The 27,655-nt window shown below is 33.8% G+C and overlaps 1 protein-coding gene across 5 annotated transcripts in view; it reads right to left on the reverse strand.

Annotated features, from left to right (window-relative positions):
- PDE1A (phosphodiesterase 1A) overlaps positions 1-27,655 on the reverse strand; it is a 294,241-nt gene that overhangs the window by 166,893 nt on the left and 99,693 nt on the right. The gene's annotated exons all lie outside the window — the stretch shown is intronic.

A 27,655-nucleotide genomic window follows, 5' to 3' on the forward strand; every position in this document is an offset into this window, starting at 1 on the left:
AGCACTTCATTCCCCTGCCCCAAACCTTCCATGTCTCCCTATCTTACTCAGAGTAAAAGCTGACATCTTTACTGTGGTTTATAAGACTCTACATGGTCTCAAATAAACCTGTTTATCCCCAAACCTCCTCTCCTACCACACCTCCTCAGACTTGCACCCCTGCAGCCACTCTCTTTCTATTATTTGAACACACAGACAGGCTTCTGGTTGGAGTCTGAGACGGTTGTTGCCTCAGGCTGGAATGCTCTTCCCCCAGACACTTGTGTGGTTTCATTCTCTCGCCCACTTCAAGTCTTCGCTCAAGCCTCTCTCTCAATGAGGTCACTCTGATCACCACAGATAAAGTCACCACCACCCATTCCGGCACTCCAATTTCTCCCTATCTTGGTCTTCTTTGTCTTATTTCCATGGTATACTCCATCTTCTAACATACTAAATAATTTATTTATTCATCATGTTTATTGTTTATCATCTGTCTCCTATAATGTAACCTCTTCAAAGAGAAGGATATTTGCCTTTCTTGTTCAAGGATCTGGAAAAGTATCTGACACACCCATGGCAGACAACATAAATATTTCTTAGAGGAATGAGTGTGCTATTAGGTTTTAAATGTACATGTCCTACAAGAAAGGATGATAAGCTAAGTCATCAAAGTTTAGATTTTCTAAAAACATCAATATTTTTAGTATTTATCCATAATAATCTAAAATATTTAACTTCATAAAATGTATTAGCTCTACCCACAAGAAGTAAAAAAAAAAAAAACTTGAATTTTTTCAAATTAATCTTGAATTTAAACTTACTCTACAGTCACAAACAGTTAAAAAAAATGAAAACTAAAACTTCCTCTAGTGAAACAGAAGGATAGATTGAGATAAAATATAGTAGAACTAAAATTTTTATAAAAGAGTGAGTATATTTTCCTGTGGATACCAGATCAGAGAGGGTAGTTAGAGAATAAAATACAGAAGGCAGAGACAATAGTATTTGTTGACTATCATGTCAGGAACTGTGTTGGAAATTCTATTTCATATTTTATTGTTTTTTAATCAAGCAATTGACTTTGGAAAGGGTAATACATGTACAATGTTCTAAGGATATAAAAAGATATATAATAAAAAGTAAGTCTCTCCTCTACCCCTGATAGCTGGAAGGCATCCACTCCCTCTATCTGGAAAGATTTAACTGTTTCTTCTATAATCTTGTAAAAGAGGTCTATGCATATACAAATGTATGCATATATGAATTTTGACATACTTTTACACTAGTGATAGTAGAGTTCTGTTTTAAAAATGATAAAATCAACTCAGAGAGTTCAAATGCAATCTTATGATCACTCAGAGAATAAATAGCAGAGCCCGCGTGGCATTTGAACTCCTACCTGTCTGGCTTGAAAGCCCACACCCAAGTATTTCACCGAAGACTGCTGAGTAAATTGACTTTGTCTCCACAGAAGCACTTTTTTCTTCATTTGGCAGCTAGTTAAGAAGTAAGTGATTAAGACTCTCTGTTCTTTTCCAGAAAACTATTTTGAAACAAAATCTGAGATAAAAGTTTATAAAGTCAGAGCTGACTGTTAATGGTTAAGTCCTCATCATGTGAGGAAAAAAAAAAAAAAGATAGCAAGAAGCTGAGTATTACTTCCCCTCTGAGCTAAATGTAAAAGCTATTTAGTCAGAAAATGCTTGATTTAAATTCTGATAAGGAATTTTTAAATTGTGATTTTAAAGGTTCAGATGTCCCTTTGATAAATAACTGGCTCTATTTCATGTTAATAATCCAAGGAGAAGAGAGTATCCACAGTCTCTGTTACAAAGAAAGCAATTTGCCCAACTTCAACTATTAATCTAATTTAAAGTTGTAAACTCAAAAATTAATACTAAAACCTTTGGAGTCTGCAATCTAGCAGCTAATTTGTGCTATGCTTCTGTATAACTCATATATTCAGTTTCAATATTAATGCACTTGGATATCCATTTCATTTTGTTAAAATTAGGTTTCCCTCATGGTCTCCATTAATATCTTATTACTTCCTTTGCCTCTGGTACAATCATGGATTGAAAACCTTGTTAACTGTAGCATGAATTCAGTCCTTGGAAAATTGCTTTTTAGCCATAATGTAGTGAAATTCTTTCTCCAATACATATCAAGTGCCTAATTTAAGACAGGTGCCATGTTAGATACTGTGCAATAAGAATGAATAGGGTGTGTTCTCCATTCTCAAAGAGACTACTATCTGGGGGGAAAGACAGATGCACATAAATAATTATAGTGCTAATCCATTAACAAAGAGATATAAACAAAGCACAATGAGAGCACAAAGGAGAGAGTACTGATATTAACAGAGAGGATCAGAAATAGTTTCATGAAGGAGGTACAAAGAGCTGAATATTAAGAAATGTTTTTGTTGGATGAGGGGAAAAGTATAAGAAAAAAGCATGGAGTTATGGTGATATGTAGTCATCTTTAAAGAAAGTAATAAGTACATTTATGGGGGAAAAACTTTTAATGCAAGCCACAAAATGAAATGATATGTTTGAGTTGATTACCACTGCTGGAGATTTGAAGCCATTATTGAACTCAATCTACTTCATGCTATGCTGATGTGAAGCCAGCCAGTATGTTTGTCATTTGTTTGCGATCTACTTTAAGATCTACTACTGCAAATGTTTAATATTGTAGCTGCTAAATTATAAACTGACTTTATGTAAATCACCTTGAAGAAGCTAGTATGAGCAAAGGAAAGTATACAAAAGGCAGAAAGAGATCATTTCTCCATTCTGTGTATGTTGATAGAACTCTTTAGGAACTTGGGCAGACAGACCTTTTTATAAAGAAGGGGAAATGATCAGAGTCAAGAGGAAAGAAGTAGATAAGAGGAAAGGTGAATTAGGCCAATGAATAAGTACAGAACACTTTGGTATTTTACAGTCTCTGACTTTTGGGGGTACACATTACCTGTATGAATTGGCTCAGACCAACTAACAGTAGGACCATAGATTCCCTAGAAAAGGTTTTCTCCTGTGTTCTCACATAGCACAGAGAGTTTCTCCTTATTCTTCTCACATGTTCCAGCCCTTTCTCCTCTCTTTGGCAGATTTTACTGAGGTGTGTAGGTCACATCTATCCAGTGAACTTTTGGGGCTCCACATTATTCTGTCCATTACATTTCATGTTTTTAATCCAAAAAGCAGTCCTTAGTCCTTAGTCCTTTACCTCAGTGCCATGTCTAGCTACACTTTTAATTGTAGCTCTAGATTTCAAAATCTAACCTGTGCCAAAGTTTGGGGCTACTACATGTCTAGGGGGGTTATTGAACCTTATTCTAAATTTTGAGCTCAAACTGTTCTATATTTTTCTCTACTAAAACAAATTGAGCTAAATCATTTTGTCTGTGAAAAAAGAAAAGAATTCAAGGCAGAAAAGACTGTGCAAAAGAGGTAGAATAGTTTGAATTCCTGTAAAAAAGTGTTATTATAACACCAAAATAAACTAATCTATTCTGATAAATGGTATATTAATAGGCATCTCCAATAAGGAGCTAGGTAGAATAAAATGTCATTGCTATGGTAATTTCAGTCTCAGGAGAATTGAAAATAACCCAAGTGAGTGTACAGACCAGACCTTTGACTGCTAAGTTTATTTAGTCAGAAAGCTCTTTGCTATGGATGCCAGGAGCAGTATTTCAACATACAGAAGTCCAGATTATAAAATGGAGTTCAGTGAGGAAAAGGGAAGCCTCTGAGGGTGAACAATCTAATATTTTTAAATATCATAAGTAAACAGGATAAACATAGAATCTATTTGAAAAAGACACACTTTCCATTTCTCTTTGCCAAAAAAACATACTGACCTCCAACTGAGCCAGTACAGGTCAGTAAAGTAACATGGCTATTGAGTCCTTGGTATCTTAACTACAACAACAAATTGAATGGAAAAGCTCTTCAATGACGGGCATTTATGTTTAGGTTTTCTGTTATGTTTTTTGTTGTTCTTGGTCAGAGACCAGGTTGGTGGAATTTTTAGTAGTGTTTATGACATTGAAAGGCACTTGAAATTTCTGCAAAACATCAATCTTCTGATTAGGACGATTAAGATTTGTCAAATTGAATTCCTTTCCAAAGCCATAGACTTCTAGACATGGTAGTTAATCTGAAAATTACAATGCAAACACACACACACATTCATACTTAAAGGAAAGATATTTAAAGTCCCTGGAGGCTAGCAGTAGAGGAATATTTTGTCGTGCTGTGGTTATATAACGAAGGCAGTTAGAATTTCAAACAGTTAATTGCTTCATTCTAGCACTACCTCAACTATCCAAAATGCTGAGGGAATGCTCAAACTACTGTTCAGGGTTAATAAAACTTTGTTTAAACCATTTTATGCTAGTATAATTGACATACAAAAAAGCTGTACAAATTTATTGTATACAATTTGATGAGTGTGGAGATAACTATACTTCTGTAAAACCATAACAGCCATCTATGCCATAAATATATCCTTTACCCCCAAATTTTCCTCCTGCCCTCTTTATTATTAATTTTGTGGTAAGCACACTTAATATAAAATCTGCTCTCTTAGCTCATTTTAAAGGATATAACACAGGAGCTATGCTTTACAGTACATCTCTAGGACTTAATCATCTTGCATAACTGAAACTTTGTATGAAGATAAAAAAACCTTTTCCCAAGCAAGGTATAGTAGAAATTCCTTTTGATAGTTTTAGTTCATCAGGTTCTAGCTGGTTTCAGATTTTTATAATCATCATTTACTTAACAGAGTTGAACACCAACAATGAGCCAGCCAGTCACTAACATAAGCCCTTGAAATGTGAGGATGAATTCACTTTGCTTCCTTGTAGTTTATGATAATATTTTGAGCTAAGAAATATTATGCATTACACAGTTATGAACAAAATTCCAGAAAACATGACTAAGGGTGATAATTAATTCCTGATGGGGCTAGAATTCAAAGGGAAATAAAGGTCTTAAACACAAAGTACAGCACTAGGCATGAGAAGTCAAGACATAATCCTGACACCACTAGGTCCAGGGTGTCAAACAAAGCTAAGGAAAGACAGAAATGGCAGAAGACATGGTGAGAGAAATAGGTTTAGATCAGGTTAGGAGCAAATTGTGAAGGGCATTATAGACCAGATTAAGTAAACTGAATCTTATTCAATAGGTAGTAGGGAGTCAACCGAAGCATTTAAGTACAGCAATATAATATTATTATATTTGGTTTTGAGAAAATTAATTCTTGTGATACAAATGAAGCTGAACTAATCCAAGGAGACTATTGGCAGAGAAACCATAAAAGAATCTGCTAATACAGTAGAGAGATAAAAATTAATTAGCTAAATATTCTATCATTTAATATTTTTTCTATTTTTTCAATACTTTGTGGATTTGATTTTATTTGACAAGTGATGGGAATATAGAGAATATCAGTTATTTTAAATATAATTATTATGTTTTATAGAAAATTAGATTTGACTGGCCCTCTTCAATTTACCAAATTTTATACAAAAATTTTACTTCTCCTGTGAGGAAACTGAGGGTATTTGAAAACTGTCTCAGCTGATTGCCCATAAATCAATATTGACAACTAAAAAAAAGGGGGGGGTGGTAAAAAACATAACTGAACTAAATCAACAGAACATTTTTCTTACATACATAATAGAATTTTCATTACAAAAACACATTGCTTTAACCTTACCAGGATGGTTCTAATTCCTGAATTAAACTTCATAGGACATCTCAGTGTTACCCCTTCCAAGAATTTGCCACTGTCTAGGGAGACCTTTTTAATAGTAAAACATTTTGCCTCTTCTTACTCTTTCTACATTTACAAAGTTTGGATCAAGACAATGGTTTCTTATTTATCTACATAACCTGTAACTCTAACAAAAAAGAAATTTATTTTGCTATATCATTTCTTCCACTGAACTTTACATTAACAGAATCAGGTCTTACTTAACAGTAACAATGAAGAGAAGAATGGAAGATTTTTCATGCTAGTCTATTTTTCAACTTTTTATTGAAGTATAACATACATGCATAAAAGTGCACAAATGTTGTTACAACCTGATAAATTATCATAAATGAACACATCATTGTCACCAGCATCAGATCAAGAAATAGAAGATTATCAGGACTTCAAAAACTCCACTTATACCTTTTCTCAGTACTTACTCAAACCTCCGAGAGCAAGCATTTAGTGACTTCTAATACCATAGATAGTCTTGCTGTTTTTGAATTTATATAAGCGGAATTATATGGACTCTTCTATCTGACTTCTTTCATTCAGCATGATCTTTGTCAGATTCATTTATATTGTTGCTTGGGATATAATTCATTTCCACAATTGATTTGGCATTTGGATAGTTTTCAGCTTAGGGTTATGAGAGGCAGTACTTCTATGAACATTCTTGTACATGTCTTTAGATGAATATATGCATGAATTTCTATTAGATATTTTCCTAGGAGTTGAATTGCTGGATTATACAGGATGCTCATGTTTCAGCTTTAGTGTGCTGGCTGTTGTATCTTTATTTGAGGGTAAGTAGAGTAGTTTCTCCCAAAGAATGGCTGCATACAGAGTCCACTACATAATTTACATGGCACAGTGTAAAAGAAAAATATAGGGCCCCTTTTTTAAAAAGCAGAAAAAGTGCAGTTAGAGGTATAAAACTTTCCCCTTTTTCTCATGATTTCTCTTGACTTGCCATGATGATTTTTGTTATATAATCAGATTCTAAGTAAAGAAAATGGAAAAGTTAAAATTTTTAGCATGAATTTTACTGTTTATATTGTACAATGTTAGTTTTAACTGCAAATAAGAGCCTTCAATTCATATCAAAATCACAAAAATTGCATAATTCTTATTTTAAAGGTTGACTTGAGCTGGCCAGAACCAACACAAGTCAGACTAAGGAAGGTTAGAAAAAGGGAGAGTGGGGAGCCCAGACAATAGCTAGTTGTGGAAACTCCCTCTGGAGCACAAGATTCTCAGCTGAGTGTAGGTCTTCACAAGCAAGCAGGGAGCCACCCCACAGCGAGGTTAACTGGGAGCTCAGGTCTGAAGAATGCCGAGTTCCTCTTTCCATCAGCTGCTGGAGTGACAAGCCAGGCCTCAGTTAGAGGAGAGTTCTCGGGAAACTGAGGCAGACAGCTCCCCTTTCCAGGACCCCATTGCCTCAATCTACAGCGAACAGGTGACTCTCCACAGAGTCTTTAAAAATGGGCTGTCAACCCGTGAGAGGGAAGTTGCTATCGCATCCCGCTCCAAGACTTTCCCAGCTCCAGACCCCAATCCTCCTCACCCTTATGCCTGTGTTCAGATCTCTGCCCATATTGAAGGCAGTCAGCTGAACTCGGTTCTCTCTTTCCTCTCCCCTCACCCAGTAGACACAATAGGTTGTCTTGCTCCACCCTCCAGAGGCAGCAGTGTCATGGGCCAGGGCAGGGAGATGGAAGGGGAAAGCCAGGTAGGACCTGAACCCCTGAAAATGAAAGAGTGGTGACCAGAAAGCTGGTGCTAGGCATCCCCATGAGCAAACCTAGGCTCCAAGCCCCTGGCACGTGTGCCATTGTCCCATGGAGCTTCACTTACAAAATAGGAGTTGAAGGATACATTTTGTAAGATTTAAGATGTCAATTGCATGGTTTTAAATCAAGTGTGAGGCCATTTTGAGCTCAGAGCCTTTTGTGATTACACAGGTTGCGCACTCATAAAGCCATCACTAGGTACCTACAAAAATGGCCACTGACCACAAGGAGACACCTATAAAAGAGAATACTTGTGTTAGATCCTTTGTATCTTCTTATATCTAACACTTGTAATTATATTCAAATACTAAAATTAAAAATGAAATCATCTTTGAGGTGAAAAAGAAGACACTGAAAAAAACAATATCTAGAGAAAATTAAAGATAGTGAAAGGAAAGAGTACCAGAAAGACCAGAAAGAGACTAGGCCAGGAATTTTTTTTGAAAAGGGGAATTCCTTTAGCAAAAGCAAGCAAGTAAGAAGTCAAGTTCAAGGAGATCAGTTAATGTAAGAAGGGGCAGGAAAGTTTTACAGCTTTGGAAGTCACACAACATATGATTTTGAATTGGAGTTCTACAAGTCAGAGATTCAACCAAGGAAAACACCAAAATTAAGATTGGTGAGTTCTCAATCGAGACCACTTGCATTATGATTATAGTGCTTGATGATTGGCGGTAGGCGAATTTAGACCTACAGATATTACCTACAGCTACAGAGTTTTAAGACATTTAGGTGAAATCTGCTTTTTCTTGAGGAAGAATTTCTGAGATCACATCTGAAGTAAAATATATGAGAAGGAAAACATATTATGGTAGAGGAAGTAAATGGTAGCTATTATCACCAACAGGCAAGTCCATCATCAGGAAAACAGACCTGGAAGAAAGGCTCATACAGGGCCTAGAAGCACCTGAGCATGAGATTCTGGCATTCCAGGTTTCCCAAAGGTGGTCAAGAAGAGAGGCATAATATGGACTCCAGGAGGACACTTCCAGTTGTATCTGAGGAATCCTCAATCTGTGAGGTAGGCATGGGCAGAGGAAGGCCAGACCAGAGACCAGGCTCCCAGTACTCAGCTATAAGAACACTGCTGACTCCATCCTCACCACCACCAATATTACTCTTACCAGCTGACTCGGCCATCTGTCTTTATTTCCTTACCTATAATATTCTGATCCAGGGTTTTCTTTATCCCAAGGAATGGCTCTGGTTATTACTATTCTATAACTTGTATAGCTTCTTTTTATTTTTATAAATTATGACAAATTCAAGGTTGTAGTATAGGATGGCTATTTTGCTTTTTCTTGTTTCAACAATATTAACAAAAAGCAACAGAACATGTTCTTCTTGGGATAATTTGAAAAAAAAAATGCATTTGAAATAGGGAGACCCTGTCTTCTAGGGACTCTAGAAATGATTCCATTAAGCTGACATCTCTTAGCACCACCTGAGTACTATAGACAATTTTGCCTTCTTAGTTCCCTGCTTTTACAATGTAACCTGCTGTTTCTCAAAGTAGTCGACATAATTTCCATTTTTTTCCATAGCTGTAAATGTGGACAAGCGTTCACATCTTCTTATACATTAACAATGACCACAGCTAGGGGGAGTTTCTAGACATTCATTTTTCTCTAAATGTCTCAAAATGGTGAAATCCAGTTCTTAAATAATAACTTTGAAAGTTATAGAGTGATTGGCCACGTTTGGAAGATATCTTTTAGGATCTGATTATCAAGTGAAGGGAAAATCAATACCAATTTGGAGTATAAAAACTAAAGAAGACAGTGAATAGGAGATGAAAATATCTGACAGGGTGATACCAAAGAACAAGTCATTTTTCTTTGCAAATCTGGAATGCTTTTCCATGCAATGCTACAAACGAATCATTTCATTTGAAGTGTTTCAAGTGTCAGCACTGGCACCTTACCCTGACATTTTAGATCAGTCACAGCCGTCTACTCTCACTTCTAAATGTAAAATCACAGCCAAGACCCTGTCATCCGTGTTCTGTCGTGTGCATATAAACTTTATTAAGCCTTATAAGCCTATTTTTAAGGCAATGAATCTGAACCATAACTAATGTTAATAATTTACTTGATGCTAGTGCTCTAGCATCTTGATTAAAAAGATGAACTGGTAAATATATACTTTGTCATACAAACATTTAGTCAGTCACATGGTAAAAAAAAAAAACAGAAGAAATATGCACACATACCTACCTGAAATAGGGTTATGCATGTCAAAACATTTACAATACCCACATATAAGTTTATTAGGTGATAGTGTCCTCCACAAGTCTGCAGAACTCCCACATGTCCTGCTAGGTGTGCCAAGATTGCCGGACTATGACTGCTTTTAACCCATTCCTCAGGTTGTTTGTAGTAAACAACTTTGAGAGATGAGGTAATATCTCTAGGACAAAGAGCAGCCTTGCTTCCTATTTTCTATAAAAATGTGGGTTCCCCAAGCTCAGTGTTCCTTAGCTGTGATGCAAAGTAACAGCATGGGCAGTGTGTCTACCTGAGTTTATATTGTGTTGCCCCTATGGGTAGCAGATGCACATGCTGACACTCACACTGCTTGCAGTGCCCTGGATAATAAAGCTTTTTGCTTATGACCCAGGAGTCTCATGTCTCTGACCATATTTATGAAGCAGTAATAGGCTAATTTATTAGATTGCAATTAGAGTTAAAAATCTATTTCAAGGCAAAAGGACTCAAATATAAAATACCGAAACAAAATTAAAATGGGATATCCAAATGAACAAACTTTATGTTTCATTTCCAAAGAAAATGAAAAGAAGGAAATAAACTAAGGAAGAAAGGAAAGAAACTATTTCATAGGCATCAAGGCAAGGACATTCAATTTGCTGTAAAGTAATAATAGCCCCATTAAAAATGGTTAATTTTCTTTTTAATTGTGTCTGTGTGTTCTGCCCAACTGCCAGCTGAACTTAAGGAGTTGCCTACAATAGTTGACTTGATATATGGCAGAAAGCATTTATTTTAGATAAGATTTTGTAAAAAACACATAGCTCATACATTCAATTAAGCAGTGAATATATTTCATCTTGCATCAAGGAAACCATTAGCTAATTCTGCTTCTAAAGTGAGAACTTTAAAATCATATAAAAAAAATCAGCGATTTAACCTAGTGTATCTCAAATATGTAAGATATAAATTAATCAAAATCAAATGTTTTGTTTGGTCTGAGTCTAAGAATTCTAATGAGATAACTATGAAGTAATGAAAGTTAAATATAAACATCTGGATAGGCAACAATGCACCTTGGCAACTATTATCACAATTACATATGAAAAAGTCACATGTATCTTACATCAAAAGCTAAAAAACAAACACTTGCTAATGGCCATAGGAGACAGGCACATTGAGTTTAATTATGCTTCTACTTCACTTGTTTTCTAAAAGTTAATCTGTTAATTATTTAAACTGTCAGCAATCATCAGTGGTAGTATGTTCTAAATACTAATTGTATTTTCTAAATCTAGAATTCCTTGGTGTGAAATGCATATTATGGAAATCAAAATCAAACATACTTATGAAATGCAAATGTAGGCTTAGTAACTCACATGAATATTTACTATTAGCCAACCTTTTCCCTACACACAAGAAACATAATTAAATGCAAACGAAATGTATATATGTGAACACTCAATTGCCAGTTATATCAATAGCTGAATTACACTTAAATAAATGTGGATATTCTTAGCTTTAAGAAAGCATCATAGCCCTACTGAGAGTTAAAAATTAATAAATTTCTGAATTTGTCTTGGTACTCATAATACAAAGAAGATGATAGGTATAAGTATATAAGTATAGAGTGTATTGTAAAACTTTAGGCCAAAATAATTATCATTTTAAAAAGATTTTGTTCTGATTTTTCTTGTTCTTTTAAAATAAATTTAGCTTTTAAAATAAAATTTTAAAATTGAGAAATACTCAATATTTCAATCTTTTCAAATAACTAGATTTCGTGTCTACATTTTTTATGTGGCTTATATTTAAGCATATATTATCCTCATCTGAATTTTACATGTATTCATTAATACTTAAATCATTGCTATCAAATTGAAATAGCCTAAGCCATTTATTTCTTAAAAATTATTTCATGGTAAATGTTTTTTTGAAAAAAGTTTTAATTAAGGTAGAGTTTTGGCAGCAATTTCTGTTTCTATGACAACTCATGATTTCAGTGACGTTCCTCCAATGTAATATTTAAAGTGAAAAATTCTAATCAGGAATGCATTTAATGAAATTTTAAGATTTTGATTTCAAATGATTCTCTCCCTTAAAATTATTTGTTTTTTTTTTTTTTCAAGTTGCATTCAGTTATAGGGATTTGGAGAGAAACTAAGTTTACCAACAATTTTAAAGAGTTGTTCATATTCTAGGATAGGAAAGTCCAAGTTGGATAATATCTAACATGTAAGAGTTGCACAATTTGAAAACAGCTAAAGGTCAGTTTGATTGTAACAAGAGCTTCTAAACTACCCTGCTGAGTGTTGATATTAAGAAACAATTGAACCATACAAAAATACAAAGATAGTTTATAAAATTGCTGAAATTCCAGAAACAGGAGACTTTAATAGTTACTAGGGAATGCTTTGGTAACACAATAGACAACAGGGTCAAAAAAAAAAAAAAAAAAAGGAGAGCGATTACATGCCCTTGGTGATATATAGTATGTTAAATACCTTCTTACATTTGTTTGAAATGGAAAAAATAATATCTTGAAGATTTTTATTAATACCAATTATAATTATTAATTTTTAAATGCTAAAATGGAAATTTCTCATTTACTTCTTATGATCTAATCATTTTATAATAAATGGTTCTTATGAAATGATGGATCAAAGAGCTACTGAGAGAGGAGAAAGAAAGAGCAAGGAAGAAATTTTTTCAAAAAGAGAAAAATGAGAAGACCAGACACAAGAGAGAACAGAAAAGACGAGACTAGAAGACTAGAAGTCTAAACACTTAGATGACATCAGTACTTTCAGTCTTCCCTCTAAATCAGTTCATTGCTTTAAATAATCTTAATGCATATGGGGAAAAAACTCAAAGAAAAATATTACATGAATTATTACAAATTCACTGAGCTTTCGAGTGTTGCAGAAAGTTTGATTTTTTCCTTTGGCTATTAGGGTCATTATGACAAATGAGAATATCACCACTTAATGTATGTTAAGTCACAGCAGAAATAATTAACATTAATAACACTCTAGTGAAAAGACTTCTGAGAAATTTGAATGTTTGTACAAATATCTCTTAATGTTTTCTGAATTTGAAATAATTCAAATTAAAAAGACAAAAGTACAAAATAATGTTATTTTCAAATTTATAGTAAACACCCAAATAACTACTCAAGACAGCTTCTCCAAAGAATAACTGCAGGCATCATTAACATGTTTCTGCACTATGAGCTTTCACTTGGCATTTGAAGAGATGATACATACTTAAATAGACCACAAAGATTACTCTTTTCAATACAGCCTCACAGTGATGCTTTATTAAAAGTCTACACAAAAATATAATCCCTAAGAGTAAGAATGCATTATTACAGTGTCCATTTTGTATTGGTTACAAAATTGTTTTGGAGTCTGGAGGAAACTAGCTTTATAACTAACTGTTTATCTAACATGTTAGATTCCAGGCCAGATTTTAATTTAAATATGCTCCATTGTTCATGTTAAAGATAGCTCTATAGAGTTCAGCACGGGCATCAAAGAAATAAATTGACTATTATCAGATCATAAAATAACATATATTAGATTTCTAATCAGTTTGTCCCCAGACAGCATTTGACTCCCACTGTTGCGTGAGCTCGAACTCCAGATCAAAGGAGATAGGCAATGAGCATTTTCACTGTGATTGCAATTCTTACCTCTAGTGGATGGAAATTTGTTGGTTGCCACTCAACCATTTCTTAGCCACCTTTCTTTTTCCTAGCAATTGCTTGAATTTCCCAGCTCTGTGTTTTGGGTATAACACATTCAGAGTTATCCTTTCAAAGTCAGATCCAGTGATGTCACCTTTTCATGTAAATCTTTTAATGGCTTCCTAGTGTGCATATGTTCATGAGAAGCTACAGGCAACCTGAACCTAACCTTCTTTTCCAGACTCATTGCCCTCTACTCAGCCACTCCCTCCGTCATGGACACCTGACCAATCACCTTTTCTTAAGCCTATGTTATATTTTCATACCCCCAATCCTTTGTTCATGAACTTTCATCTGTGTGATTTCTAAAATCTTAATATGCTTCTAGGTAATCTCTTCTTTAAAATTTGATCTTACTCACCTAATCAGAATTAATCTCTCCTCCTTTGTTTTATCCTGCAGTGATGTTTTTTATCCTTATCATCTCCATTCTCTAATCATCATGATATTTTTTTCATCTGGTATCATCTCTGTGTCTCTTCAAACACTTTATTCAGGTTTATATAGTATTCATTGCACGGTAGTATAGTATATCTGCACTTGGAGTCTGCTGTTTTCCTAAGGCACTGAGTTTCGTGGCAGGGGAGATATTCAGTTAATAGCTAACATTCATTAGCTTACAAAGTGTCCGAAATGAATCTAAACACTTAACATGCATCAATCCATATGATCCTCTTAACAGTCCTAGGAGGTTGGACTATTATCTTCCCAGTGTTTAATATGAGGAAACTAAGGCAGAGGGAAGTTATCATTTCCCCAAGCCTTTGCTATTAGAAGAGAGTATTCAAACTCAGGCCATCTAACTCCATAATCCTTGTTCTTAACCAATTTGGTACACAACCCTTCTTACTTCTTCCCTCCTTCCTTCCTTCCTTCCTTCCTTTCTTTCTTTCTCTTTCTTTTCTTTCTTTCTTTCTTTCTTTCTTTCTTTTTTTTTCTTTTTCTTTCTTTCTGCTTTTTTTTTACTATTCAGTGCTTATTATGGTTCCTAACATGTAGTTGTGCATGTTTCTTGAGCAAATTAACTTATTTGAACACGCCTTATGTAGACCTTGGGGAAAGTTAGGCACAGTGTCTTTTTTCCCAAACGATCTCTTAAAAAGTTTAATAAATTTAAGTTAAATTATAATAAACAGTTCTGTTTCCTTAGTTTAAAACTGATAATCAGAATCTATTTAAAGCAAAATTTAAGTACACTCTTCCAGAGCACACTAACTCATTTGATTTTTTAAAAAGGCAAACCAAAAATGAGCATGTTAAAACTTATAATAAATAATCGCAATAAACCCCTCTATCCTATATTTGGAGTGTTTTATTGAGCAACTTTATAACGTAAAATCACTTTTAGAAATGACAAATTTACAGCCTTTCAGCTGACACATCAATGATTAATGTAAATGACTTTTTCAGTTTGAAATCATTTTCTAAGGATGCAGATGCCTAAGTTTATATCTGTACTAATACATTTCCCTCAGTTTGAAACATCATTTTTATGCATCAGAAAGATCATTGATGTCATTTTAATGAAGTAATTTTTTTTGTTTGACGTCCATGTCAGTATCATAATTGAGTAGTAAAAATCTGTATTGGCTTGTATGTCATAGACACATTTTATGTTGCTGAGAATAAAGCTCCCAGCAGTCAAGAAAAGTAACAGGGAAAAAGTTACAGAAGACATTTTCCCATGAGCTTTTATTCCTTGCATTCATAAACCTTCCTGTCTGAGGAAACTCAGATGGTTACGCCACACCAAAAATTACCCAGCAAATAAGGGTAGGCTTATCCTGAGATTGCCAAACAATGATATGTTTATTTTGCTTTGTTTCTTGAAGATTGTTTAAGGATTTTATATACTTCAAGCCTTGAATTCCGAAATTCTATAGAGTCTTCTAAATGGTATCCAAATATCATAAAGGAAGTACTAAAGAAGTTTCAATGCAGCATTCCTCTTTCTCACAGGAACTATCATATGAAGCCTACGGGTATAAAATGTGTGACTCGGCTCCTTTTCCTTCCTGATTACATTAATTCCAGACACTGACTCTGACACTGTTTGGGAACACTTAACGTAGATACCGCTTCTGGAGAAGACATGATGAATTACTGCAACATTCCCTCGTACACATTTGTTTGTATTAATCTTAGATTTTATTATCTGACGTAGAAGAATCGTTGTGTTCTACATTTTAAAATATTAACTTTTTTTTATCGTGAACTTTTAAAGTTGTATAAGCCCATCCATCACTCACAGAGAGTGAGGCAATGGGATTTGGCAAGTGTCCCAGTTTTATTTAACTTGGTTTAGAAGCTAACTATAGTACACTTTGGGAGGCACTGTGGGGGCAGCTGAAAGACCTCACTAGAACACTTTCTGAATTTAAGACCAAACATAGGGCCAGAGAATTCATTATTTTTATTGTTTGTCTCAGTACGAAGTAGTTTTTTCCTAACTGAAGGTTGATTTAACTATCAGGCACAGTGAACACAGTGCCCAGGGCCCATGATAAGTTTAGAGACCCATGAAAACATTCTAATATTTTTCTTTAAAATATGAAGAAAAATTAAATATAATAGTAATGCATATAACATAATGAATCCCATCTGGATTTATTTACGTTTTTTTTTTTGGGTATGGTGAAAGGGGCTTATGAAGACAAAAGTGACCATGGCTCAAAAAATTCATAATGTAGCCCTGAACTTAGCTGCTCTTTTGCTGAGTGGATTCTCAACAAGCATCAGAATATCACTGTGGTTCTCAGAGAAAGAGTCCTAGACTTGTAAACAAGTCATGAGTTCATAAGTTGTAAGTTTTGTCAATTGGAAAATTTTACTTAACTTTCTCTACCTTCAGTTTCTTTATCTATAATCAGGAATAATCACTGTAGGGGTTCAGAACGATCTCCCCAGCATGTGCCACTTTGGCATGTGGATTACTTTAAACTGAAAATAACTGAAGCCCAAAAGACTACAAAAGAGCTTTTACTTTCCTCTTAACTGCCTAAAAGAATTTAGATAGAGAGGTAGGTCCAAGAGGAGAACTATCACCAGAGATAATTACAAAGAATATAAGTGAGGTATGATAGACTAGGGTTAGATGGGGCGGGGGTGGGGGCCGGGGAGAGGACTTAGCAAAGCCTACTTGTTCAAAGCCCTGTCTGTGTCCTGTTGTCTCTGCACGGCACAACAAACATTTGTTTACCAAACATGTGTTCTTCCATTTCCTGTAAATTGTTTTCCTCACTTTGAAGTCCCAGACCTGCTTTTCCTTAGCTCAGAATAGCATATAAACCTTGACTGCCCAACTGCCTGTGAGCCTCATTCCTTATGGAGCCCTCATATGCATGAAATTTTATCCTCTTAATCTGTCTCGTCAATTTTTGTTGTTGTTGATAAAACAGATTCTTTGCTTTCTCTGCAGAAAACTCTCATAATAAATTATCAGGAGCAGACCAATAATCCAAGAAAACTTTGTCCTTTTAGCAATTGAAAGAATATTTTTAGTACACTACTGATATTAAGCTTATTTTTAAAAACCCTTCTAACAAATTTATTCAATCGCATCCACCCTGATCACACATAAAATTTTTGCCCCATGATTCCTTTTCATAAAGCTTCTACAATTTTCCTGCACCTCTTAGTTTGCCTATTCTTACTCATTCAGAAATAACCAACTTATTTTAGGGTAAACCATTTTCTTTTAATTTCCTCAAAAGTACATTTGCATATCTTATATCTTTTTTTACTGAAAACACTTTCATATTAATACTTTCATATTAATTAGAAATCTTAATCTTCAGAAACCTTAATTTCTAACGACAACCAAAAAGTAAGCAATTAGCATTCTTTTTTTTTTACATTGTACAATTCAATGAGCTTTTTTGTCCAATTATAGTTGGCATACAAAAATATACCAGTTTCAGTTGTACAGTATAGTGATCAGAGATCCACATGACTCTCAAAGCAATCACCCCACTAAATCTAATACCCCCTACCCCCTTACATACTTATTACAACATTATTAACCATCTTCCCCATGCTACACTCTGTATCTCTATGGCTATTCTACAGCTATTCATTTGTACCTCTTAATCTCTTTGCCTTTTTTTCACCTACCTCCCCAATTCCCCTCCCATCTAGTATCCCTCAAAATATTCTCTGTATCAATGAGTTTCTTTCCACTTTTGTTATTGTTGTTGCTGATGTGTTAATTAGATTCTACATGTACGTGAAATCATGCGATACTTGTCTTTCTCAATCTGACCCATTTCATTCAGTGCAATATCCATTGTCAATGGTCCATTGTCAATTTAATTCTTAGACCAGCTAGAAGAACTTAAAGGGTAGATAAAAAATCTCTCCAACATAATAATAATAACAAATAATAATAATAATAATTATATTTCTATATATTTGCCATTCTTTTACGTACATTACAAGCATTATCTCATTAGTCCTACAACAATTTGTAAAAGGGTTCAGCTGAATGATGTAGACACTGCAACCATGGTTATATACCTGCCTAAACCAAAAATCAGAGGGCTAACCTGATTTTCCTAAGTATCCACAATTAGTGAGTGGTAGAGCAAAAGTCTGAATCCAATCTGATTTGAACACCTGCTCTCTTTCCAGAGTCACTGTGAAGATCAGTAGACAAAGGAAGTGATTTCTAAATACCTTAGCATCATTCAAATGTAAAGTATTTAATTGCAAATGATATTTGCTTTTGCTAATTTTTTTCCCCCCAAAGCATTTTTCGATCCAAATATGAGAGCTGTATTAAGATCAAACTACTTGTTTGTCTCCTACGTTTTATTCAAATTCATGAAAGGGTAACAAAAAACCTAAGTATTTGGGGGATAAAAAAATATAGGAACTGTCAGGTTTCCTTTAATCTATATATAAACACAGACATACACAGTTCAATCTCACATGTGTGTATATTATTTTAGTCATACACTTGTATATATTATGAGGAAATTGCTAATAAATTATTAAATTCAAGTTAGGTTTGAAATTGTTCAAAAGACAGTTGGGTCCTTTAAAAAAAACAAATTAATTCAGCAGGAAACACAGCCTCTTTAGAATCAAAATGTTTCAGAGCCACATCACTCTTTTTCTCACGTGAGAAACTTAGTTGGTAAAGGCAAGGAAGGCTCTAACAGAGGAGATACAGAAACTAAAGTCGTTCCAGCCTATTGTGGTCAGAGAAGTTTCCTGCTTTTCCCCAAGTGCCAAATTCTCTAGTTGAGGGGGTAGCAGTGGCCAAGCCATCTCCAAAGCAAAAGGAACAATTTCAATCGCCAGTCAAAAGAAATCCCATTAGAGTAGAACCCTAGAATGTTAGTGGTGGAAAGGATGCAGATTAACATCTGTTCCCTCATTTTATAAAAGAGAAAACCTAAGAGGCTAGGCTAGTAAAATCATTTGAGCAAATTAGTGCAGAATCTGTTTGCTAGTCTAGTACTTCATGATAACATGGGAAGTACTGGGAAGTGAGAAGAACATGTATTTATTCTACAAATCAAGCCAGAACACCAAAAAAATGACACATTTAGAGACTTATCAGTTAAAGGAGAAAGCCCCGTAGGTCTTTGTGTGGGGTAAACATACACAATCTTATTAAGAATTGTGGTGTCAGCAGTAGCATACCCATCTCACACTAAAACAGAAATAAAAGGCGTCCTGGTTCACACAGGGTTGAGAGGGTTCCCAGGACACAGGATTTTCGGTGCTAAATTGAGAAAGTCCTAGGCAAACCAGAACAAGATGCCACAGATGTTGTTTTCCTTTACATTTTCAATTTACATTTTTACCTTCCTTTCATTTACAAATTTGTCTAGAATGTGGTTGTTGATATTTAATAACCATACAGATACATGTACACACATACCTATACAGAACAGAGGAAAGAAAACACGTAAAAATCCCTACCTCAGAGACATTACGTTTTTAGAGAAAAAGAGATAAAAAAAATAAATACAACAAATAAACGAAGTATAAAATATGTTAGAAAATTCTAAGTGTTATAAAAAAAAATAGAAGAATCGATCCAGGGCACCAGCTTTAAGTAGGATGTTCAGAAAAAGCCTCACTAAGAAGGCAACATTTGAACATGGACTTGAGGGAGGTAAAAAGAGCAAGCTACATGTTTTGGAGAGAAATATATTCTTGGCAGAGGGAACACCACAGACAAAGAGTTTAAGCAGGGAGCAAGCTTTATGTTTTTGAGGAAGAGAGAAAGTCCAGTGTGGGCTGGGGACAGAATAGGAAGAGACAAAGCCAGAAAGGAAACTCGAATTCTTCAAGCTTGTTTAGATGCAGCACACATTATTGAGTAGGTGAAGAGCTGGTCTGCTAAGAACGTTTAAAACAACAATAATCATGAAGTAGTTTTATCAGGAAGATTACAAAGTAATGCAATGGTCTCACTAAAAGATGTTTACCACAAACTACAGATACAAGATTTGAAAGATTTAGAGCTCTGGTGAGCTGTGTGGTAATTATGTAAAACACACATCTCATGAGTTTTGTAGATTGAGGAGAGAGAGAATCACTACCTTTTATGTGTAAAAGTGAACATAAATAAATCACTTTGGAAAATAAGTATTCTATATGACATGAGTTATATTTTATATTTGCTAATAATTTGCTTTATATCTTAATAAGAGGCAATAGTGATATTAATTATACTGATATTAATAAAGAAAATGAATTATATTTCACAAAATGTTTTAAATTTTATAACAGAGAGTTAAGGTTGGGAAGAACATTTCTGATGTAACAAGTAAAATGACTAAAAAGTTAACACACAAATTCCAGAATTGAAGTGTAAGCTAAAAGATAATTAATAGATGTGTATAGTATTAGCCAGTGTTTGGCCAGTGACGGTGGTATGAAGAGCTAGAAATTGTTATTGGGCTATTAAGAATGCAGCAGATGTGACTTAAACTTCAGTAGCTTTCTAAATAACTTGAGAATCTTCTCCTCCACTCCTTACACCAACCTCTTTCCTATTTGGACTGTTGTCATGGCTATTAATCAAGCTATCTTCAACTCTTTCCCTTTGTTTCTTGCTGTTTTTTTTCATTTTTTCATTGAACCATTTTACTCAAGCCCCTTAGTTTGTGTCTGAAAGTTTTTCTGCCCTTGACTCCTGGGAATGAATGTCTGTCAGTTAACATGCTTGGAGAACACCATTGCCTCAGTGTAATTCTCCACATGACAATGGCCCTAGAGACTGTTATTGTTTGGAAAACATGGTTATAATGCAACCTTACAAATCAATAAATAGTAGTCTACTTTTGTAAGGCTTTTACTAATCTTAACTATTCTCAATCATAGTTAATTTAACATGGCTTTTATAGCATTCCCAGACTATATTAAAACACTTTGTTTTTAAAAAAGTACTCTAAATTCTTTTCTAGAAATCTTATCCCTAACAGGAAGTTCTAGTATATAGCTCTGACATTTTATGAAAGCTTGGTATCCAAATCCATCCAAATTTTCTCTCAGCTTTCAAAGGTGTCTCTATGATTTATATACTTTAGTATTCTATTAAGGTTGCATAAAATAAAGAGATATTTTAATTTTCATTCTTCCTGATAAAATTTTAAGATTTTAAAATAAAACAATTTGTAGGTTATGTTTCAAACATATACCATGTTTTTACAGCACTCTTAACATAACATAGACTCTTAGAGTGTTGGTAGATGTTGTATTAAGTCTAACCATATGAAACTGACATTTTTGTAAGTCTGAAACAGCCAAACACTGGATCTTTTATATAATTAAAATTAATTAATATATCTATTTTTCTAATTATTACCTGGTCTAGCCCTTTCTAAAATACCCTTCATTAATAATTTTTTATCATCTGATTGAGGATTGTAATATTTTCATTGACTCTTAAGGCAATTATTTCCATTATTGAAAATTTTTAACTTATGGAAAGTTCTTCCTAATTTTCAGTAAAACTCTATATCACTATTACTTCATTTTATGAGTAGAGTGTTTATATTCTTTATCATGAAAACCAGAACACTTTTGAGAGTGAAATAGGACATTCTTAGTAATTAAGGAGGGACATCAAGTGTAAACTGAGATGATGCCAAACAAATAAGCAGGTACAATCATCCTATATATGGGTCACAATGCATGTTAATTTTAATTATATAAAAGTTCCAATGTTTGGCTGTTTCAGACTTACAATGAATGTATATGATTCCTCCTTTACAAGCTACCCTTTAAAATAATTTAAAATGATTTCTTCTATAGCTTTTTCTCCTGTCTTCATTAAATTAAACACAATTTCATTTCTTTAGATCATTCCTCTGCTGAAATGATTTTGAACTCTATGCATTTAACTTAGCTTAGCATAATTAAATACGTATTACAAAGCAAAAAGAATCAAACTAAATCACCTTCTCAATCATAAAATTAACATACTATAAAATTAATGGCAACATAGTCCTTAAATTAATTTTTAGTTGTAAATAACTGTGGGCCCCTCATGCACCCCATCTTTCCTTCTTATTGACGCTACACTCTTTTTAGTCCTCTCCTTCTCTTACCAGTGTCTTGGGTCTGCAATGACAGAAATAATATTTAGACTTGCCTTTGTTTATCAACATTAAAAGTGTCCTAGAATCCTTTAGATTGATTATATATACAAATATACAATTGCTAGTATTCTTCCGTAGAAATCTGTTCCTCATTTTGTATTGTATTCTTTGTAATTGTACTCAAACTAGTAGATAAAAAGAGTGCATGGAACTTATACAGGGCTTTGTACTCATCAGTGGTTCTTACCTCTGCTATTTACCATATTCTTCACAGGTGTGCAGCCAAATGCTAAAAGATACTAAAGTGGCTGTAATGTGCAGAAATTTGCCTTTCAAATACTAAGAGATGTTAATTTGACAATAAACAGTTATATTCAGTGACACATTGCTGGAGGTGATGATATAAATTCTGTGAAATTGTAATTAGTTTTACAGGAATAAACACTGTGAGAAGTTCTTCTAGAAAATATAATTATTCCTCCTGTGTTTAGTGTTTTCACTTTTTAAAATCCCTTCAAGGGTGACCCCAAAAGTTCTAGTGTTAAAGAGTTTGCCTCAAACATGAAAAGTTTGAAATCCACTGTAATAAATGTTTATTTGCAGAGTGATGATTGACAAGCATAAGTAAAAAGATGAGAAAAAAAGAGAATGAGAGGTATCTTTCCTATATGTCTTTATGAGTGAGGTGATATTGATATATTGATATATTGATATATTGACTCCGATTTGCTTGTTGCTTCTTAAACATTATTATATAACCTTAAAAACCTTAAACTACCTACCTTTATATAAAGCAATCTTATCTTCCTCCCCCCATTAACTTAATCTATTGTTTTTAAACTTTAAAAATATATTAAGTATTAACAGAATTTTAAAAGTACTATGGTGATAGTGAGGAATATAAACACTATAAAATTATAAGCTCATTTCACATTAGGAAACATTTTAAGTATGAGAAGCTAATCTGTCCATGTAAAGCTTTATATTGGGACATTATCTTATCCTTTAATAGAATATCATTTCCTCAGATTCCATGGGTTACTATGGTATCCTGCTTATATTTGCTTCTGCTAATGTTCCTGAGTCCATTAATGTTCAATTGTGAAATTGTTTTGACTAGTAGACTTGGCAGTTGCGGCTAATGTAGGATGAAGAGAGCAGCTCCTTGAGCAATCAGAGAGTGACATAAATAAACAAAGTGAAGCATCATTGTCACAAACTCATGTTAAATTATCGTGGGCTTTATTAGTATGTCAATATAACCATAAACTTGACAAAACTCCACAATAAAAGTGAGTTTCAAGTACTTGTTGACCATCTTTCTTCAAATTAGCATTGGTCACTATGGCAAAAATTGGCCTGTATCATTTGGTCAAAAATATTTAATGGTTTATAAAATTTGCAAGTTAGAAAAAAGTAAACAAGCTTGTTTTACTGATTCCTTTGATTTGGAAATCACATAGAAAAGATGAAAGTGTACACACCAGCCAAGTACAAATATTAAGGCTCCTTAAGGCAAAGCCATCTGTTATTGATTATATTTTTATTGTTACTATTTTGTTTCTTATGACTAGAATCGAATGTGAAACAATTTGTTCCTTTGTTCACAAGGGCATGATATACATGATATGATCAACAAATTTACTCACTATGATTTCTGTAATTCCTTTATATCACTATATATCTAGTTCAAATATGTGTTAAAATTTTAGAATCTATATTAAACATTGAGAAGAAAACACTAATAAATTTTAAATTATAGTAGTGAGAAATCGTTTTTCTAACAAAACCAGTGAGTAGAACTAAAGAAATTTTCTGCATCCTGGGTACTTAACTTCTTGATAGAAGAGTCCTAAAAAATTAATTTAGCAAAGACAATTCAAGTGTGATGTTACATGTGCTGGAAACAGTAGCATTTATGGTTTAGTAGAAATGAGTTTTCAAAATCCAATTATTCTCTAAGATGTTAAAAATTAATTTAAAAATATAATTATACTTTGTCATCCACAAATGCCTTAATACATACTAAAAAAAGTTATATCTGAATCCTTCAGGATTCTGCTTATATTTGAAAATAAACTTGAAAATATATGTCTCATCATTTTTATTTCTTCTCTGCCTTTTTTTTTTTTACTTTTTATTATAGAAAACTTAAAACATACAAAAATAGAGCACTTAGTATAATGAACTCTCATGCACTCACCATCCAGCTTTAACAATTATCAATAGTTCGCCAATTTTTGTCATCTATCTCCGCCTGGCTTATATTTATAAAAGTACTTTAAAGCAAATCCCACACTTAATATTACTTTACCTATTTATCCTTTAAATTTATCACTTACAGGTAACACTTTTTTCTATAACATTTCCTAGTACCACTATCACATTTTACAATGTTACTAATAATTTCTTAATTATTATCAAATATCTTGTTCCTATTCAACTTTTATGATTTTCTCATATATATTTTTTTCAGTTTGTTGTTTTTATCAGTAACAGCCCTGCCCCTTCCACCTCTTCTGAAATAAAAGGCCCAGATATCACATTTGGTTGATGTCTATTAAGTTTCTTTTAATCTACAACAGTTCCCCCTTCTCACTCTTTTTTATTCATGTAATTTATTTGTTGAAGTAATCATGACATTTGTCCTATAAAATTCCCACCTTTCAAATTTGGCTGATTTTCTCCTCTTATCTTCTTAATATCTTTTATTTATTTTTATTTTTTTATTTTTTTACAGAAGACTATGCTGGAGCTGAGAGAGATTAAATGACTCATCTGTTGTTGTATGATAAAACAATAGAAGCTTAGGACTGGAACTCATATTCCCTGCTGTTGAATCTAGAGCATTCTACAATGTGGGAAAGAAGAATAATAAGAAGTTTAGAGATTGGCAACTTGGGCTGGGAGCAGTTATAGTCACCAGCTGAGTAATCTTAGGCCTGTTACCTAAATTTTCTGAGCTTCATTTTCCAAATTTGAAAAATGAAGATAATAAATCCCTTTTCTGCCTTCCAAAACACTCATTAAATGGTAGCTGCTTTTACATTATTATTTCAAGCTATATCATTTGTCTGTTTTGGAAAGACCATGTTGTTTTTGATCTAAAAGAATAGTATATTTAGGTTCATCTACAGGCCTGGTGGAAAAGAAGTAGAATCAGATAAGGAGTTATTTAATAGGCCTTAAATTTTTTTGAATGTCAAATCAAGCAGGAACCATTTTCTATCAACTTTGTTTCTTTCCTCATCTTTCTATCCCAGATTTGATCCATTTTATCAAGACTGCTGTGGCAGAATGTTTAATATTCCTTTCAAACTCTGAATTCTGCCTCTACTCTAATCTACATCCCCAAAAAGTGTGTCTGGCACAACCCAGATGATTCCATTTGCTCCTTTCACAACCCAGAACACTGTACAACATTATTCAGCTAATCCTCTCAAATCACTGTTTTTATACAAAGCATCTTATCACACATGTTTAGTAATTGTTTCACATTGTCAAAATTTATTTAAATTTTGAGGACATAAAATAAAATTATGTTCAGCCTACTTAAAATAGAATTGTTTAATTGCTTAAAATATAGCTGCAGTAATAAAATAAGTAAAGTGATCCCTTTCCAGTTTAATAAAGTGTTTCTTGGAAAAAAGGAAGAGATGCCTCTTGATAGTTGCATTTTTACCAAGATTAACTAAAGTGAAAATTGGGTCTCCGAATTGTAATAAAAATGAAAGAAGCAAAATATCTGATGGATCAGATATGGTCAGGGAAGAAGTAAAGAAAAGGAAATTCAGAAACCAAATGTTGACCCTCAGATAATGCCTCAAGACCTTGAGCAGTTCCATTGATATGGTAAAGTCTAAAGCTAAATTGCAGTGGCATAAAAAATAAATTAGATACAGTTAATTAAAATAAAGTTTGGTGGCAAATGAAAGACTGGAGATGGATTTATTACTTGAAATATAGGTCAGTATGAAGAAAGCCTTGGAAAGGAGGTTTGGCTTTTCCTCTGAGATAAGAGGAAGAAAGAGTGGCTGATTAATTATATAAACTTTGAGATGAAGATGAATGAAATTAATAGGATCTATGCTTTATGGACTGTAATTTCTTGGAAGTATGATAATGGACAGCTTGTTGGGTGCCAGGTGAGTTTTTGAGGAAAGATTTCCAGGAGTTGGTAAGCAGATATGAAAAAGACTGATTAGGAATCAAGACAGCTGACTATGACTGAAAAAAATGTTTAAGGATGACTGACAACAATGACAGGCAATCTTTCTTGAGCACAACTCAGGCCAGGAGCAAGCATGGAGAAAGCCAATGATTGAGAGAGAGCAGACATGACAGTATCCAAAGAACATGACAAGACTGTTGTTCCAAGTGAGACTCCTGTTAAAAAGACTTAAAATGAGCTCCAATCAGGATAGGAAGAGAAAGAAAGCCCAGAGTGGGTGACAAACTGGGAGGAAGGATTACAATCAGCATGGGGACATTATGGAAGGATAGAAAGAATATTTTGGTCATAAAGGGACTTTCAAATTTCAAGGTCTCAAAGACTGGACCATAGGAGTATGCTGCTGAAATAGTGAAGAAGTCATTGGATTAGAGAAAAAGTTTGTCAAAAGGATTATCATTGAGGATACTGAAGTTACAACCTTTCAGGAACCTTCAGAGACCTTCCAACAAAGACCAAGGAAAAAAGAAAGAAAAAAATTGGAAAAGCCTCTATAAAACTTACAATGAAGTGGAGAAGAAGAGAGGGAGACTGACTCAAATGGGATGAATTAACATGTCTGAGAATATACAAGGGACAAAAATTTTCCAGAGGTACAGTAGGCAGAGAGTCTTTGCCTATCCAAAGTAGCAGCTGGGTGGAATCACAACTTAATGTCACTCAATTCTAAACTCATTGAAAAACATTAGAACAACAGTTCTCCCAAAAAAAGATTATGGAAAAAGTGGTTATAAAATATGCATTATAAACATTTCTTCCATATTAAATTATTTTTTAATACCTACAGACATGAGTTCCTATTTAAGATCAAGATCCTGCCAAATTTTGTTTTTATAAGAGAAGAAAACCAGAAGAAACTTCAAGCAATATTTTATTTGAAATGTTATTTTTAAATATGACCATCAGATCTCCTGAGATGAAAACCTATTCTAATAAAAGTTTATTATTAACAGGACTGAGGGAGCTGAGCAAATGGAGAGAACTGGACAGAGACAAGATATCAATAGCTGCAAATATAAGTATTAGCAAATTCTCCCAAGAGTGTCTCCTCAGACACTGTGAAATATCTGAAATAGTGATGATGTAGAAATACTGATGACAAAGAATTAAACAAGTAAAACTGTAATATGCCAGTTTCATAGCAATTTCTAAGTACAAAGGAGGAACAAGTTTCTGAATTAGCGAAGAATCCAAAGCCAGGCAGGATGAGGACAAGAGACACACACTCCACCCCATGGTGTGGCTCTAGAGAGTAGAAGGTGCTACCTCTAAGAAGATGTAATGCCACAATCTCAGAACCAACTTCAGAAGCTGTTCAAACTGGAGAACCAATCTGAGCAGCAGTGCAGAACACA

The sequence above is a fragment of the Pteropus medius genome, unplaced genomic scaffold (assembly GCF_902729225.1).
Source record: "Pteropus medius unplaced genomic scaffold, Ma_sr-lr_union100, whole genome shotgun sequence".
Taxonomy (NCBI): domain Eukaryota; kingdom Metazoa; phylum Chordata; class Mammalia; order Chiroptera; family Pteropodidae; genus Pteropus; species Pteropus medius.